This window comes from Phyllobates terribilis, unplaced genomic scaffold, assembly GCF_046119375.1.
Source record: "Phyllobates terribilis strain yellow unplaced genomic scaffold, ASM4611937v1 Scaffold_1__5_contigs__length_1240528914, whole genome shotgun sequence".
NCBI classification, from domain to species: Eukaryota; Metazoa; Chordata; class Amphibia; order Anura; family Dendrobatidae; genus Phyllobates; species Phyllobates terribilis.
This window is the reverse complement of record NW_027362761.1, coordinates 1,045,246,235-1,045,261,088: the sequence shown is the minus strand read 5'-3', so window position 1 is coordinate 1,045,261,088 and position 14,854 is coordinate 1,045,246,235. Positions and strand designations below refer to the sequence as shown.

Genomic DNA, 14,854 nt, shown 5'->3' with positions numbered 1-14,854 from the left:
CTACTCTCATAGATAGAACTATTTACTGCAAATGTCCCATATACTGTTTATTGCACAGGGCCCTTTTCTGTCTGTGTCCGCCACTAATTCCAGACATTAATTAGTGCTCCGATTTCAGAAGGTATCTGGTTGTGGTTTCAGGGAATTTGTTGTTACCTGCAGAGCACAAAGGCTTGTTCTGTAAGAGGAGTTAGATGGATCGGGGGCGTCCAGATCATTTCATAATCTATCATTAAAATAGCAAAGTGAATTGTACTTTTATGAAACATTAATTAAACATATTTGATTGGAAATTCATAATTTAGAGGTATTTTCCTTTTCAATTTGCTTTTCTTAAGAGGCATGAACTTTCCTGCTCGTGGAAGATTCCAGAAAGCCAATTTTGTTACAGAATCTGTATGGAGATAGTTTTTTGTGCAGCAATGCATTTCAGTGTGTTAAGACGATTTACACCTAATATGGCAATGAATATTTAGTTATATGAATGTATATACACTCCTCAACATTGATATTGCAACACCAAGAAGGAAAAGACGTAGAGCTATGGAAATCACGGGATCTATAGACATGTTAATAAGATATATACAAATGATAAAAAAATGTACCAAAAAATCAAAACATTTCAATTTATGCAGTATTGAGTGCCATGCCATCAATGTCTGCTGCTGGCAGCTCTCATTTACCGATCAATGATCCTTTGTTGGGTGAAGAGAATGGGGCATCAGACTGCGCTGCTCGCCTGTCAGAATAATGTACCAAAGGAATCCAAATCGATGTAATGATGAAATAGACTTTATTTCTACGCGTTTCGTGGTGATCACACCACTTCCTCAGGACAGTCTATACACTGTTCATTTTAATTAATAGATCTTGAAATAATAACTTCCACAGCTGGATGTGTATAAATAAAATGTTCCTGTGCTGAGATAATCTTATAATTGTGCCTCTGCTGTGTAATGGCCGTGTCTGACTGTACAGAACATGGTCTGATCATACCACAGCTCCTGGGCAGGGGAGGACGCGAAAGAGATTATACAGACGTTACAGCAGGGGATCACAGTTGATTCTTTTGTGAGGTAAAACACTGCCTGTTTTTAAACAATGTTTTACTTCAAACCAAGAATCAGCTGTGATCCCCGCTGTAATGTCTGTATACTCTTTTTCTCCCCCCCCTGCCCAGGAGATGTGGTATGATCAGACCATGTTCCTGTACAGTCAGACACAGCCATTACACAGTACACAGCAGGGGCACATTTATAAGATTATCTCAGCACAGGAACATTTTATTTAAATACATTCAGTTGTGGAAATTATTATTATTCCAAGATCTACTGATTAAAATGAACTTTTGTTAATGGGAAAACCCCTTTAAAATGGTGCAGGGCTGTGCACCAACCACTGCCGCAGCGATCGTGCACCAGCAGGGAGGGCGACCTGGTGCCTCAAAGAAGAATCCCTTGTCTCATCTGACTTGAAGCTGTTTTGGCATCTCTTGGTGCGCGGTGATTCTGGGCACAGATAATGCAGGTATGGAGCTGGGCTGCTTATACATGTGATGCGCAAACCTGTTTTGTACGTGGCATGTGGTAAAGCAGATGGACACCTCAGAATAGAGCAGAAAACATCTTAATCACTATTTGGCAATTTGCATTATACAAATGATTGCTCACAGATTGTTTATTCCAAATTGTGGTTTTGTTTTTTAAATTTCTTCAAAAAGTGTTTATGTACTGAAGTCTCACTACCGTGAAAGGGAGTTTACAATGCAGAAGTGATGTCTGCTCTGGAAGGCGCTCATTACAAAGCACTCACTTTTTTTCACATTTGTGACATGTTTGCCACTTAGTACATCTTACTATCATAATGTCATTAAGCCAGATTGTAGCAGGAATAGTAGCACTTGTAATCAACGGGATCACAGTCTGTTTTGGACACACATATTTGGGATATCTGGAAATTTGACTTAGGAATTATCGGGTATGCCTACCTTTCTGGAAAAATCAAATTTTAGCTATGACTGAACTTTTGCAACTACTTCTCTCTATAGGACTAGTGTACAGTCATGGCTCCACTTTCCAACACTATACCTCTGTAGTGAAATCCCCTGCACCCAGCACCCATGCCACATCCAAGTTTCCCACCCAGCCTCCCCATATACACCCCTGATTGTGCATACTCTGTAGACATCTAGAGCAGTGGTTTGCACTTCTGAATGCCAGTACAGCCTGCATTTATTTTATTGTGGTTTTTGACCATATCAAACATATATTTCTGTGTGTTTTTTATATAAATGGTGTAGAGCTATAATATTCCTTTCGTCCCTTGTGCATGGCAAGTAACTGTACCATGCCGTGTATTTGTGAGAAAATAAACCAGACGGCCTGAAATACATGTTTTGTTAATCATGGTTCAGCATGAAGCTAAATTTATTAGATGCTTTTTTAATCTGCAGTACAGGGGAACGATCAAATAGTTCTCAGCTACTTCTTGGTGGGAATCATCAGGCTACAATAGTCCCAGGAAGATCTGCTGCATTCATAGGTATTTCTACCATTTAGGGGTATATTTAAAGAATCCCTCCCTTCAAAGTTTGTTTCCTTTTAATATACTGCAGTCATCACATTATACAGCACTGTGTGCAGTACTTACAATTGCTCATTTTGCCTTTCTACCCTTTCTTCTTCTCTTTTCTCTAATCTGTGAAGAAACAGGAAGTCTCTTGTCCATGCAGAAATCATTCCCTTCAACCAGGGCTATGGAGTCGGTAAGCCAAACCTCCAACCAGGGCCGGCTCCAGGTTTTTGTGGGCCCCAGGCGAAAGAGTCTCAGTGGGCCCCTTTAACATATACCACGATTCATGATGCAGAGATACGGCGGAGAAATAAATATATATATATATATATATATATATATATATATATATATATATATATATATATATATATATATATATATATATATAGTACAATGCAAAGATTTCACTTCATGAGCGATATCTATTGTAAATTCCACAATAGCTCAGAAATCGGTGAATCGCTCCACACAGGATACTGGCCCCCATAAAATGCTCCATACACAATACTGGCCCCCATATAACGCTCCATATAGAATACTGGCCCCCATATAACGCTCCATACACATACTGGCCCCCATATAACGCTCCATACACAATACTGGCCCCCATATAACGCTCCATATAGAATACTGGCCCCCATATAACGCTCCATACACAATACTGGCCCCCATATAACGCTCCATATAGAATACTGGCCCCCATATAACGCTCCACACAGGATACTGGCCCCCATATAGCGCTCCACACAGGATACTGACCCCCATATAACGCTCCATACACAATACTGGCCCCCATATAATGCTCCATACAGAATACTGGCCCCCATATAACGCTCCATACACAATACTGGCCCCCATATAGCGCTCCATATAGAATACTGGCCCCCATATAACGCTCCATACAGAATACTGACCCCATATAACGCTCCATACACAATACTGGCCCTCATATAACGCTCCATATAGAATACTGGCCCCCATATAACGCTCCATACAGGATACTGGCCCCCATATAATGCTCCATGCGTTCCCCCCAGATAATGCCCTATGCAGGCTGTTCCCCCCTTATAATGCTCCATGCAGGCTTCCCCCCCCTTATAATGCCCAATGCAGGATGTCACCCCCCATACAATGCCCCATGCAGGATGTCACTCCCCATATAATGCCCCATGCAGGATGTCACTCCCCATATAATGCCCCATGCAGGATGTCCCTTTCCTCCCCATATAATGCCCCGTGCGGGATATCACTTGTCCCCCTCCCATATAATGCCCCATGCAGGATGTCCCTTTCCCCCCCATATAATGCCCCATGCAGGAGGTCTCTACCCCCCCATATAATGCCACGTGCAGGATTTCCCTTCACCCCCCCATATAATGCCCCATGCAGGATGTCCCTTCCCCCCCATATAATGCCCCCATGCAGGATGTCCCTTCCCCCCTATATAATGCCCCCATGCAGGATGTCACCTCCCCCCCCCATATAATGCCCCATGCAGGATGTCCCTTTCCCCCCCTATATAATGCTCCGTGCTGGATGTCCCTTTCCCCCACCATTTAATGCCCCATGCAGGATGTCACCCCCTCCCTCTTTATAATGCCCCATGCTGGATATCACCCCCCTCTCTTTATAATGCCCCATGCAGGATATCACCCCCCCATATAATGCCCCATACAGGATGTCACCCGCCATATAATGCCCCATGCAGGATGTCACCCCCCATATAATTCCCCATGCAGGGTGTCACCCCTCCATATAATGCCCCATGCAGGATGTCACCCCCCCATATAATGCCCCATGTAGGATGTCGCCCCCACATATAATGTCCCATGCCTCCATACATTAAAAAAAAAATACTCACCTCACTCCTCCTCATCTGCTGCCGCTGCTCAGGTCTGAACTCCAGCGTCGTCCCGCTCTGCGCTGCCTGTGATGGCTCAGGGGAGGGCGCGGTGGAAAGACGTCACCGCACCCTCTGACCTGAGACGTCACAGGGAGTGCAAAGCAGGAAGACAGCAGATCTGCGGAGGCACGGGGAGAGGTAAGTATCCGGCTGCCGGGGCCCTGAGCAAGCGGTGGAGAAGGGCGGGCGCTGACACCGCTCTCCTCCGCCCATATCCTGGCAGGGTGCCCGACCGCGAGTGGGCCCCCCGCCTGCTCAGGGCCCCGGCACTTGCCCTGGTGCGCCAGGTGCTGGCACCGGGACTGCCTCCAACTCCTCAATTTCCATGCCACCGACTCCGACTCCCTCATACGTGGCTCATGTTTAAGTGATAAATTTACTGTATCACTGATTCATCTCAGCAAAAATAATCCTCTTGCAATTTTCAAGCCTTTTTTAGATACTTAATTCCTGTCCTTTCCAGGAACAGTTTTCAGCTTGCTTCTTATCAGGGGCAGGATTACAATGACTGGTAATACGTCTATAGACAACTGATGACACAGGATCCACCAATCACAATAAGCGGCATCACAGCTGATCCTGCTCCCCTCTTCCTTCAAAATAACCTTTGCACACGCTCATTAGATACTTAGAAAGACAAGACCATTGTGGCTAATGCACATGTGTTTTTCCTGAAACAGGAAGTTACAGTCTACAATAACACCAGTGGCCAATGTGAAAATTGTAAGATTTCTACTTTTATTTTTAAGACAGGTTGTGATAGGGAAAAAAAGGCCATTTTAAATATCATAGACGAAATACAAAAACCAGATTTAAACAATAGTCATTTCTCTGGTTATAGCTTCTCTTTAATTGGCCAATGGTGGTATAACTAAAAAAGAAACTTATCAGCTCCTGGACTAGCATTGCTCCTCCGCATTCTGTTTACTTCTTTCGCTTGGACCGAATTTGAAGGCTGCAGCCCTTCAGGGGCTACTAATTGGCTGCAGCCCTTCAGTGGCCACTAATTGGCTGCAGCAGTCACACGACACCCCTCACCAGATATTGATGCTGGGGGACATAGTGTGAAGTGGGGAGGAGCGGTGCTGGTTAGGGAGGTGAGGATCTGACGCGCCCCCAGGGCCGTGGGGTACTCGGCAGCCGGGCCGCCAGTTGGCGGGGAATATCACGGTGGCTGGCCCGGTCCGTGACCCAGGGCGGTCAGTGCAAAAAGGGGTTATTTTTAGAAAGTTCGTGACGCCACCTGTGGTGTCTGGTGAGGATCACCAGCGCTACAACAGTCCTCTGAGGCAGATGTTAGGGCAGCTTGTGATGGGACAGCTCCCCACAGGTGGAGCAGGCCTCAGGGCAGTGAAGTGATGGAGAGCGGGTTGCGCTGGGCGTTGTAGTGCAGGGAGGGAATGATGGCGCAGGCGAAATAATGGACAGAGGCGGTGCGGTGCAGTCATCCGAGATTTTACTCACAATTCGTCAGACAGTCCACAGGTGCACTGTACAGGTGCAGGCCTCCCGCGTCGCGCTGCGTTCACCGGGCAGGGGTTCATCCTTCCTCAGGCAACTTGGGAATACCCGGCAGAACCCCACTTTCTCGTGTTCCTATTTTGACCGTCTTCACACTGGTCTTTCTCCCTCCTGCTCTGCGCTGCCCACTCTCAGTCCTGTTCAGTTACTCTGAAGTCCCTCCTGTCCGTCGGAGTTACACAGACTTGCTTGACCCTGAGGGGACTAGAATGCGGCTACGATCCCTCTGTCTTCTGACAGATGCGGGGCATACGGGTGCCGTCCTGCACGCGCCGTACCCCCTGGGATCCCCTCTTAGAACGGAGCCTACTCCCTGCTCCCCTCCTGGGCCTCCTTACTTGGCCCTAACTGTGGAGCAGATCTCCTAATGAGACTCTGCTCCCGGACTGTTCTTCTGAACTGCTCCCTAGAACTGACCTGCCACCGTAAGATGGCTTCCCTATTTATCCTCCTACTAAAGTGCTCCCTCTAACTACTTCCTCCACCCACACCCACTACTGGTTCCCCCTACCTTTGCGTTCCCCCCCACTCCAGCCAGGGTCAGGTCTCAGCAGCTGCGCTCTGCATGTTGCCCCTCCAGCCGGCCTGGAGCAGTCTAGTGTTGGATGCAGGTGTTTTGGGGTTCCGTGCAGCACTCCCGCCTTACCTGGGAGAAGGGAGACACCACACCTCTGGGTGAGGCGCAGTACCTCTGTGGCGACTGAACCCTCGGGGGCGCCACATATAGTTTATAGGTTTTTTTTGCTTTCTTACACCACCCTGGGCCCTATAAGATCATCTTGTATAGTAGTGGAGAACCCCTGTATGATTTGGTGAACCCTCTGTGTTTTCTAATAGCAACAAGAAAGGAAAGAATGCAATCAAACATATGTCTTGATCTCATGTAACTGCTAAAACATCTACTGCTGAAAGTAGAATACATTTTTATTTTCAACCTGCATTTCCTTGTTACGAAGTATATGCTGTATACACTTCTTTATCTGTAGTAACCTCAACACCTGAAAACTATGAAAAGACTAGAAAATGTAAAGAATACAAAAATGACATATCTTATCTCATGAAGTTCCTACTTGGGCTAGTTGCTGGTGTGTTGTGATCATTTACATTACAGTATATAGCACCATCGTCTTCTATGTCACTTTACATCATTTGGATAAAACATAAAAGACTAATGACATGGTGCTGCCCGGGTTACCAATTACATTAGCTGCATTAAAGGGGTTATTCGTTTTTAATTGCTGATGGCCCAAAGGCTTGTTATTATTAAAAATAATCAAATCATCATTACCGTCACTCCAGTGCTCCTCTGCTCTTTCAAGGTCTTTCCTTCTCTGCCACATTGGCGTAGTTTCTAAAGCACTTGACCACTGCAGCCAATCACTGGGCTTAGCTTTCATGCCAAGTTAGACAGAAAAAGTTTTCCCTGGGATTGTTTGCAGTGGTCACAATACTTTCTAGTTTACTTACATCAGTTACTCTCTCATTCCCTGCCTCTGCTTGTGTCCAACTGTGACTGCTAATTGTGATTTTTATTTATTTGGGCATCAATCAATCATAACATACATTAAACTGAATCTGTCAGTAGGTTTTTACTATATAATCTGAGAGCAGAATAATATATGGCAAGAAAACCTGATTCCAGTGGTTTATCTCTTACTGGATTACTTGGTGTGGTTTTGATAGAATCCCTGTTTTTTCTGACGTACATGTAACAGAGCTAAGTCTTCTGCCCTGTGTATAAACTCCCCACACCCCTGACTAGATGCTTCCCGTGTACATTAACAGATAGCTGTCAATGAGTGGGGTGGGGCTACACAGATTAGATTGACTGCTCCACTTGTGAGATGTAGTCTGTAGTGTTAATCTCCTGCTGAATGTGCAAATTGTCTCCAGAGAGGAAGAGTAGAACTCTAGTGCCACCTATAGGAAGTAGAAATCCAAAAATTCAATATCGACCCTTTTAATGAGACTTGCCACATGACTTAGGATAAAAGGCTTAAGGCTGTGTGCCCACGTAGCGTTTTTCAAGCGTATATGCTGCGGAATTTCCGCAGCGTAAACGCTTGAAAAACGCATGTATATCCGCACCCCATGGTCCCCAATGGCATTCCGCAATGTCAATGCCCATGCTGCGGATTTTTCCGCAGCGTATATGCTGCGGTCAAAAAACCGCAGCATGTTCATTAATTTTGCGGAAGCGCAGCGGAATCAATGTGCGGATGGTACCCAAGTCTGGATGAGAGGAGACTCTCATCCAGACCTGGGTACCAAAGAGCCTGTAAAAAAAAGAAAAAAATAAAGTTTATACTTATCTTCTGATGTTTTCCCTCCGTCGCGCTGTTGTCTGAAGGACCTGCCACGTCATTGAGTCATGTGACTCAATGACGTCACCGCAGGTCCTGCACACAACAGCGTGAGCCGCTGAAGCCTCCGGACGGGGCAGAGAATGCATCAGAAGGTGAGTATAAAGTTTATTTTTTTATTTTTTACCATTCTGAACAAGTTGTCAAGCACTTTTCCAAGTGATGCTTGGAGAAGTGCTTGATAACCCGCATGCGGAAATGCATGCAAAGACGCCTCACAAACGCTTCTACCTGGCGGGAAAACCGCATGTAATATCCGCATGCGATTTTCCCGCCAGGGAGAAGCGTAAAAAATATGCTTCAGGTCCGCAACGTGGGCACATAGCCTTCGACTAGGATCTAAGGGGTAACGTTTCTCCTTGTGGAGAGTGACAGGCATGTCATGTCAGAGTGAGGAGACTTATATACAGCATGCATGCTCCTCTGGAGAATTAAATATGAAAATTGTCTCTTTAGAGAGGAAGAGGACTAGATCCCTAGTGCCATCTATTGGAAGTAGCAATCCTAAAAGTTATATGACTTAGGATAAAAGCCAAACCAGAATCTCAATATGCAAACATGGTGTTTCAGAGTATTGAGGCTCATCAGTGCAAAGTATGAGATCTGATTTGGCTAGGTGAAGAGGCAATTTGCATTTTTAATTTCCCAGAGGATGATGCATGTATATAAGTCTACTCACTCTGACATGCCTGGCCTGGCATGTCACTCTCCACAAGGAGAAACGTTACTCCTTAGATCTCCTGTTTATAAAACACTGATTGATTGTATTGAAATTACAACACACAATCTAATAAGTGACACATCCCTGGAATCAGGCTCTCATCTCCTACTTTATGCGGCTCTCAGTAAGTAAATAAATATTTTTTCATTTCAGGGCATTTGCTCATTTTGTTTTTATCTTAAATTCTGTTAATTGACCACATTGTGAATGCACACCTATGCATTGTACTTATACCAACATATGTTCTGGCTCAATTATTTTAGGTTTTGGTGTAGTTTTTTGTATTTTGTACAAAGAAGGGGCATGGCTCCCCTTATTTGGGCTGTTCTTATTGGTTATATAGCTTTCCACAGGCGACTGTCAGAACAGTCGGGACCCAGTGCTGCTCTGTCCTTATCTATTCTTACATCTGCTGACACATATTGAGGTGAACTACAAGAGTTGGGTACTGTCCCAATTGAAGTACACCTTATCATGGTGGGATGGCTTTTACATTTTTTTTTTTTATTAAAGCTATGTTAACTAAGTACCCCATGTTATTTATATGTTATAATACTATTTATTTGCTCATTTTGTTTTTAGCTTAGGTTCTGCTTGTTAAATGGCCACAGTGTGAATGGGGTTGGACACGATGACCCAGGAGATCCCTTCCAACTCTAACATTCTATGAATGCACACCTATGCATTGCATTTATACCAACATATGCTCCGGCTCAATTTTTTTAGGTTTTGGTGTCAGATTAAATAGCAAAAGTCTGTTGACAGATTCCCTTTAATAGCAGATTTTATTTGGTTCTCGTATCTACTCATTGGATCATCTTTAAAACAGGGTTGCAACCCATCCCGAAATTTCGTAAAAATAAGCCACTTTTTCACCTGTTTATAAATAAAAAAAAACGTGTTGCGTCCGTGATGTTTTTGAAGCTGGAGAAACTCATGCAGATTATTTAGACTGTAATTATCATCATCTTACAGTTTAGAGCAGGGGTCTCAAACTCGGCTGGGTATATGGGCCGCACATGGAAAAAATTTGAATTTGGGGGGCCGCATTCTTTGTTCAATGTGACATTTTTAGTGATACCATTTTTTTTGTATACACCTTTTGAACATTTTTGCCGTGTTTATTTTTTTATGGCTTGGGTCGTTATGGATGTGGCGATAATAAACGTGCACTTTTTTGTGTTTACTTTAGTTTACATATAAAACAGCATTTTTAGTGCCCAATATTTTTTCATGCTTTATTTTATTTTTTATTTTTTTTACAATTTTATTTCCCCCAATTGGCCACATACAGTAATATTGTCTTACAATTAGCATCATATAGTAATAATGGAAAACATCTTGTAGTAATGTTCCCCATCCAAGTCCCCATCTTGTACTAATGTGCCCCATCCAGGTCCCCATCCTGTGGCAACGTTCCCCATCCTGGCGCCCATCTTGTACTAATGTGCCTCATCCAGGTCCCCATCTTGGGGCTATGTGCCCCATCCAGGTCCCCATCCTGTGGCAATGTTCCCCATCCAGGTCCCCATCTTGTGGCTCTGGTCCCCATCTTGTGGCTCTGTGCCCCATCCAGGTCCCCATCTTGTGGCTCTGTGCCCCATCCAGGTCCCCATCTTGTGGCTATGTGCCCCATCCAGGTCCCCATCCTGTGGCAACGTTCCCCATCCTGGCGCCCATCTTGTACTAATGTTCCCCATCCAGGTCCCCATCTTGTGGCTATGTGCCCCATCCAGGTCCACATCTTGAGGCTATGTGCCCCATCCAGGTCCACATCTTGAGGCTCTGTGCCCCATCCAGGTCCCCATCCTGTGGCTATGTGCCCCATCCAGGTCCCCATCTTGTGGCTCTGGTCCCCATCTTGTGGCTCTGTGCCCCATCCAGGTCCCCATCTTGTGGCTCTGTGCCCCATCCAGGTCCCAATCTTGTGGCTATGTGCCCCATCCAGGTCCCCATCCTGTGGCAACGTTCCCCATCCTGGCGCCCATCTTGTACTAATGTTCCCCATCCAGGTCCCCATCTTGTGGCTATGTGCCCCATCCAGGTCCACATCTTGAGGCTATGTGCCCCATCCAGGTCCACATCTTGAGGCTATGTGCCCCATCCAGGTCCCCATCTTGTGGCTATGTGCCCCATCCAGGTCCACATCTTGTGGCTATGTGCCCCATCCAGGTCCACATCTTGAGGCTATGTGCCCCATCCAGGTCCCCTCTTGTGGCTCTGTGCCCCATCCAGGTCCCCATCCTGTGGCTATGTGCCCCATCCAGGTCCCCATCCTGTGGCTATGTGCCCCATCCAGGTCCCCTCTTGTGGCTATGTGCCCCACCAAGGTTCCCTCTTGTGGCTATGTGCCCCCTGTGCTGTTCTTCACACACATAAAATAGAAAAAAAAAAGATGATTCTCACCTGTCCTCCGTTCCCTCGGCGGCCTTCCTGCAGATGTGGCCCGCAGGCACCACAGAGTCCGACCCCTTGACGATCCCGACCTGGTCCAGGAGGAGCCGCCGACAGCAGCGCTGCATTGCCGCACAGAGACAGTCTCCCAGCACAGCATTTTCAATGTCAGCCGCCGGCCAATCAGAGGCCAGCAAATGACATCTGCATATGGCAATGACGTCATACTCGCTGCGCCGACACGCAGATATCAGCTGCTGGCCTCTGATTGGCCGGCGGCTGGCATTGGAAATGCAGTGCTGGGAAACAGTCTCTGTGTGGCAATGCAGCGCTGCTGTCGGCGGCTCCTCCTGGACCAGGTCGGGATCGTCAAGGGGTCTGTGCCTGCGGGCCGCATAAAGCAGCCTCAGGGGCCGCATGCGGCTCGCGGGCCGCGTGTTTGAGACCCCTGGTTTAGAGTGACTGACTGCAGCTGATGTCTCCATATCAGAATTCTGGGCTGTAGACCTGTATCACTTATAATAATAATAATGGTTTATTATAGTATTTTAATGTGTCCGTAAATAAAAGTCAAAGATTTTTTGAGACGCTATCCAGAAAAATAAATTGGCAACCCAGCTTTAAAATCAATAAAACAAAAAGAGGTATTTTTTAAGGGGGAACTGTACATTTCTTTGTTTATTTCAGAAATAGGTTTTATTTGTATCTAGAAATCGTTCCACATTTGTCCACGATCTGTTATGTAGAGACTTTGAAAAAGATCACTGGCGTGAAGAGGGAGACTTGTGCCCACCTATTTGGGCAACATTACTGGTACATCAGGCAATGCTTTTTAGCATTACATAAATGACTTCATTATAATGGCCAAACTATGGGCATTGTCTGGCCTGATGAAGACATGAATATGATTTTTTTTCTTTTTTTCTTTGCATTTTTGTGTGGATAGTGTTTAGTATCAACTCAGACTTCTTTAAATAAATAGGAGTGAGTTGTTATACCATAGAGAGCCCATAGACGAGAGTTCTACTAGAAAATTAAAAGCTGCTTTTTTTAATACTGTATATATATTTTTTTACTAGGGTTATTAAAACATTGCCATAAAAGTCCATGTAGGGAAGATATTACCGATACCAAGATAGCCCTAATTTCTATAGAAAATTAAGTCAGTGAACATCCTTAGTGATTGTGTTGGAACCCAAAGATGGTAGAAATAATCATACAATAAAGCTTAATTCATAACTTATAGGCTGCCTTATTTTTGTGCAGCATTATTTCTGTAGAAAGTAGGTTTATATTTTTTTTCTTCTTCATCGTTGGGTTTTGGGAAAAAAATATAAAAAGCATTTTCTTTTGACCATCAGTGATGGTTAGATGGGATTCTAAATCTCTAGAAGAACCTGGCACCAAGTGTCTGCTGCCCCTATAGTGTAATCACAGGGAATGTTATTATGGGCTGGAAGTGTAATGCACACACATGGTGAGTCCTCCCAAGACAGAGTCAGTCTTCATCGCCATTCTCTTTTTTGGCTACATGGTAGCCTTCCCAAATTAGGAACATTCCTATAAAAAGACCATCAGTTATAAAGTTTAATAGAGGATGACTTTGATAAGAGATGCACATGTAGTACCACGAGGATCTGTGCACAGTTCTGGTCTCCTGGCTAACACTACTTCCTATCCTTTTCCTATCTCATGTGAACTTTGGGCAGTAGAATGAAATGAAAGGCAACTTTCAATATTCTTTGTTAGTTTATAGTTTCATAGTTTTTAAAGTTGAAGGTAGAGTCCATTGAGTTCAAGCTACAGCCTAACATGTTGATCCAGAGGAAGGCAAAAACCCCATGAGGCAGATACTAATTGCTCCATATTAGGGGAAACTTCCTTCCCAACTCCACATCCGGCAATCAGACTAGTTCCCTGGATCAACATGACTCGCCCCCAGGGGTCGGTGGCAGATCACTGGGGTTATCACGGTGGCTGGCCCAGGGCGGTCAGTGCACAAAAAGGGGAAATAAAATGAATAGAAAAGTTTGTGACGCCACCTGTGGTGTCTGGTGAAGGTCACCAGCGCTGCAACAGTCCTCTGAGGCAGGTGTCAGGGCAGCTATAGATGGTTCGGCTCCCCACAGGCGGAGCGGGCCTCAGGGCAGTGTAAAAATAGATGTTTGGTGCGCTGGGCGTTTTAGTGTGGTGAGGATTAATGGCACCGGTGAAGAAACAGAGGCTGTTCGATGCAGTCGTCCAAGGTTTTACTTACAGTTCTTAGGCAATTCACAAGTGCACTTTACAGGTGAAAGCCTCCCTCATCGCGCTGCGTTCACCGGGCTGGGCTTAATCCTTCTTCAAGCAGCTTAGGAACGCCTGGCGGAACCCCACTTTCACGTGTTCCTACTTCAACCGTCTTCACACTTGGTCCTTCTCACTGCTGCCCTACGCTGCCCACTCTCAATCCCGCTCGGGTATGCTGAAGTCCTTCCTGTACTTCGGATCCAGGACCAACCTGACCCCCTGGAGATTAGAACGAAGCAACCGATCCCTCCTGACACCTGGCAGGAGCGGGGCGTACGGGTGCTGTCCTGCACGCGCCGTACCCCCTGGGATCCTAACTTGTGGAGCAGAGCTCTGACTGAGCCTCTGCTCCCGGACTGTTCCTCTGAACAGCCCTCACTAACAACTGAACTCGACTCCACTACTATTGGCTTCTCTTTTATATCTACTGTATAAGTGCTTCCTGTATCTGCTTCCCACACCCACTATTGGTTCCCCCTACCTTTGGGTTCCCCACGCTCCAGCCAGGGTCAGGGCTCAGCAGAAACATACATTGCGTCTTGCCCCTCCAGCCGGCCTGGAGCAGTGTTGTGTTGGATGCAGGTGTTGGGGTTCCTTACAGCACTCCCATCTTACCTGAGAGAAGGGAGACACCACACCTCGGGTGAGGTGCAGTATCTCTGTGGCAACTGAACCCTCAGGGGCGCCACAAACACCCCATCACAGAATTTAGTACCCATAACCTGTAATATTATGTTTTCAAGAAAGGCATCAAGGCTTTCTTGAAATTTTCCCAGTGAATCAACCATTACACCACATGTGGCAGAGAGTTCCATAGTCTCACTGCTCTTACAGTAAAGAATCCCCGTCTGTGACAATGGTTAAACCTTCTTTCCTCCAGACATATGACCCATGTCAATGTTACAGGTCTAAATGTAAAAACATCATTAGAAAGATCTTGTTAGAACCTTGCTCTTAGGTTTTTTCCTTTGCTGGTCACATGACCTTGTTGGCCTATTTAATCCTGCTCCGCCCTTCTGGCTTTGCTGGACTTCATTGTATAACTACTTTCTAGCTAGCCTGTGCTCTGTATCTAACTCTGTTAGTTTG

At 45.6% G+C, this 14,854-nt stretch overlaps 1 protein-coding gene across 31 annotated transcripts in view; it reads left to right on the top strand.

Moving 5' to 3' along the window:
* Positions 1-14,854, top strand: part of SORBS2 (sorbin and SH3 domain containing 2) — a 417,459-nt gene that overhangs the window by 194,079 nt on the left and 208,526 nt on the right. The gene's annotated exons all lie outside the window — the stretch shown is intronic.